At 33.5% G+C, this 3,203-nt stretch overlaps 1 long non-coding RNA gene across 1 annotated transcript; it reads left to right on the top strand.

Annotated features, from left to right (window-relative positions):
• Nucleotides 1-188: 188 nt before the first annotated feature.
• Nucleotides 189-2,865, top strand: LOC121963971. Its single transcript, XR_006107307.1, has 3 exons — nucleotides 189-513; nucleotides 1,445-1,555; nucleotides 2,688-2,865. It is a non-coding gene; the product is annotated as an uncharacterized LOC121963971 (long non-coding RNA).
• The last annotated feature ends 338 nt before the right edge of the window (nucleotides 2,866-3,203 follow it).

The following is a 3,203-nucleotide window of genomic DNA, read 5'->3' as shown; positions in this document are numbered from 1 at the left end:
TTACCTACTCATTAATTAATTAATTATTATTTCTTTACTTACTTGTATTATTATTATTATTATCATCATTATTATTATTGTTATTATTATTCCTGTAATTGTTGTTGTTGTTGTTGTTGTTGTTGTTGTTGTTGTTTAAGCTGCAGTGTGAGGCCTGCTCTGCTCGTCATGACTTTATGTTCCTGTCTCTTATACAGCAGATTCCAGTTTTTTTTTGCTCCAGCCTTTGGACCGGTGTTATTAACGTTTTGTTTTCGATGTCAGCGTTACTTCGTCTCACTCTGTGTGGAATAGTTAGTGTTGTTTCTGTCTTTGTCTCTGTCTCTTTAATCTGTCTGTCCAGATTTCGGTCTCTCTCAGTGGAGGGTCCAGGTTGAGCTTCTTGTCGATGCCGTTCAGACAACAAGATGTCAAATCACGCTGTCGATTCCCGAGCTGGACTCAGAGCAGCGTTTCTACGCACACTTTCTGCCGGGACGAACCAAGAACAGCGTCACCGTACATCTCAACACGGTATTCGCTCAGTCAAACCGTTTGTAGGTTTTCAGTTTGAAGTTGGAAAGAAGAAATTTGCATGTGTCAATAAGTTTTCTTCCAAAAACACAGACGGAAAGTTTTAATCAAAGCACAATCTTGGTTACCTTTATCTAAAGAAATGCATATTTTGTAGCACTGTGAGCAGCAGTCTCACTAATCTGCACACTGTGTTCATGCACATGGCATACATTTTAGTAAGATTGTGTATTTTAGTTTAATGTGTGAATCTCCAGCTCAGCTCCTACAATAAGTCTAAAATAAACCGCGGAAACTAAATAGTTACATTCATAAAGTGCAGAAAATGCTCCACTGAAACATTCAAACTGCAGTTTTTGATCCCACAGCCATCAAAGCATCAAATGATGAAGTCCATCACTCTGTTTTTTAAATCAAAAACTGTAAAATGAATTAAACTTCACACATTTTTTACTCCGTTGACACCAAACTTGCTGCAGAGCATCTTCAGACTGATCAACAAACCGTCTACACAGATTTTTGGTTTATCAGCAGCGCAACAAAATGTTTGACTGCAACATTTACCTGCAAATTCTCGCCTAAAAAATCTTAAAGTTTAATGAAAAAATTGACAAAATGTTGCTGTCATGGTAGATTAAGTTTGTAACATTTCAGGATTTTATCTCAAAAACTAAATTTTTGACAGGATTGTGAATTCTGCCCTCATATGAACTTTTGGAGTCTGTGGGAAAATATAAAACATCAGGACACGATGTAAAAAGTGAGTTTACGCTCTCGTCTGGGTCTGCGCGTTTAAGCGTTTATGAGTCTGTTGTGAAAGCAGCGAAATTCATCTGTATTTCTGAATTATGTTTTAAAAAGTTTGTAAATACTTGTGTTAATACTTGAAGTTTTGAGAATTTTTTTTTTTCTTCTTTTCTTCTTCTTCCAGAGTAAGGAGGTAAAACTTTGGTGGCCCAACGGACACGGCGACCAGCCTTTTTACTTTCTGTCTCTCCGAGGCTTTCAGGACGGCTTTTTGATCCTGAACACAAAATCTAAGGTCAGAGTTCACCTCCGTTCTCCTCATTTGCTATTTATTCATTTATTGATGTATTAATTGAGGACAGTTTACTGTGAAATCTGTCAGAGGGAGTTAGATCTTTATTCCAAACATGCCAAAAAATAGGAAAACAAATAAGATATAAGCAAGAAAAAAAACACCAGAATGAAGTATTTTATGTCCCAAAAAGTGAATAATTAAAAATGAAAAAAATTAAAAATAAAGTGAATTTTATGTGTGAATTTTTGGCCCATCCAAAATAAACAAAATACAGGTGCTTAATATTGCTAAATATTAGAATATGGTAATTTGGGCATTTGTAATTTAATTCAAAAAAGTTAACTTTGATAAAGTGTATATTCATTACACGTAAATTTAAATATTTCAAACTCTTTTTTGGTTTTAATATTGATGATTATGGCTCATGGCTCATGAAAATCAGAAATCTAGTATCTCAAATTATTACTTTATTTCCTCAGATAATTAAAAAAATATTTACAGTAGGGAGATGTAATGCTTTTGAAAAGTACATTTATTTATATACTCAATACTCAATACTACACTCAATACTACTCAGCCTTTAGCTCATCTGTATTTTTGGGTTGGTGTTTCTAATACTTTGATTTATTTTTTTATTTCACTTTTTTTTAATTGTAGGCTTTAATTATCAAAATTAAAATAGAAAATGCTTGAAACATTTTAGTTTATGTAATGAATGTAATAAATATATTATACTTTCTTAAATAACTGATGGAAAATATTGAACTTTTTCATACTCAATACTCTTACTGCCAGCATAGAGAAATAAAGAGTATAAATATGAGTACCAAAAATAATACAGTATGTAACTAAATATTTTCAATAAAGTTTATAAATATGTTCAGCATGTAAGTGTGAAAACATAAATGTAATGTGTGAATAATAAAGTTTTGATGAACCAAAGCAAAGTTTTCTCTTTAGGAAATCAAACGTCAACTGAAAATTAGGTGTGTGCAGTTTACTTTTTTGGGTGCTAAGATTCAAATTCTCGGGACCTGCTGCTCTTTATATCATTTGTGTATCATTATTTTGGGTTCATGAGTGTTTTTGACTGTTGAAGCTTTGGTGTTTCAGTGTTTTGTGTCTCCTGCAGGTGTATTTTCGCACAGTGAAACTCGTCCAGGAGCCAGTTGTCGGGTCTCTGGGCCTCAGCTTTTATTTCAGCATCAATGGGAAACCAATTTTCCTCAAAGGCTCCAACTGGATCCCAGCACACTCCTTCCAGGACCAGGTCACCCCTGCTGTGTGAGTTCAGTTTCAACAGCTGCTTTTTGCACGTTTTTTAATAATAATCACCACTGAAGATCTGATTTTTATGTGTACATGACTGAATTTGAGGTTTTGGTTGTGTATGTATCATTTTGCACATAATTGCAGATGTTCGTTATTGTTTTAGTCCAGTTTAGATCGAGGATGTTTCTGGAAAGCTGTGTTGTCTTTTCTGAGCAGCTGTGGTGTGTTCGCTGGTTACTGTGTATTTGTTGTTGTTGTTTGCTAATTATTTTTTAATTGGTTGTTTCATGTTGATTTTTAGAGAAAGATAGTCAAGAAGAATATTTGTTTTTTTTAATTTTTTTTATTTTTTCTTTGGAAGTTATTATTATATTAT

The sequence above is a fragment of the Plectropomus leopardus genome, unplaced genomic scaffold, assembly GCF_008729295.1.
Source record: "Plectropomus leopardus isolate mb unplaced genomic scaffold, YSFRI_Pleo_2.0 unplaced_scaffold13475, whole genome shotgun sequence".
In the NCBI taxonomy this organism is placed as follows: Eukaryota; Metazoa; Chordata; class Actinopteri; order Perciformes; family Serranidae; genus Plectropomus; species Plectropomus leopardus.
The sequence above is the reverse complement of the archived record's forward strand: the minus strand, read 5'-3'. Positions and strand labels throughout refer to the sequence as shown.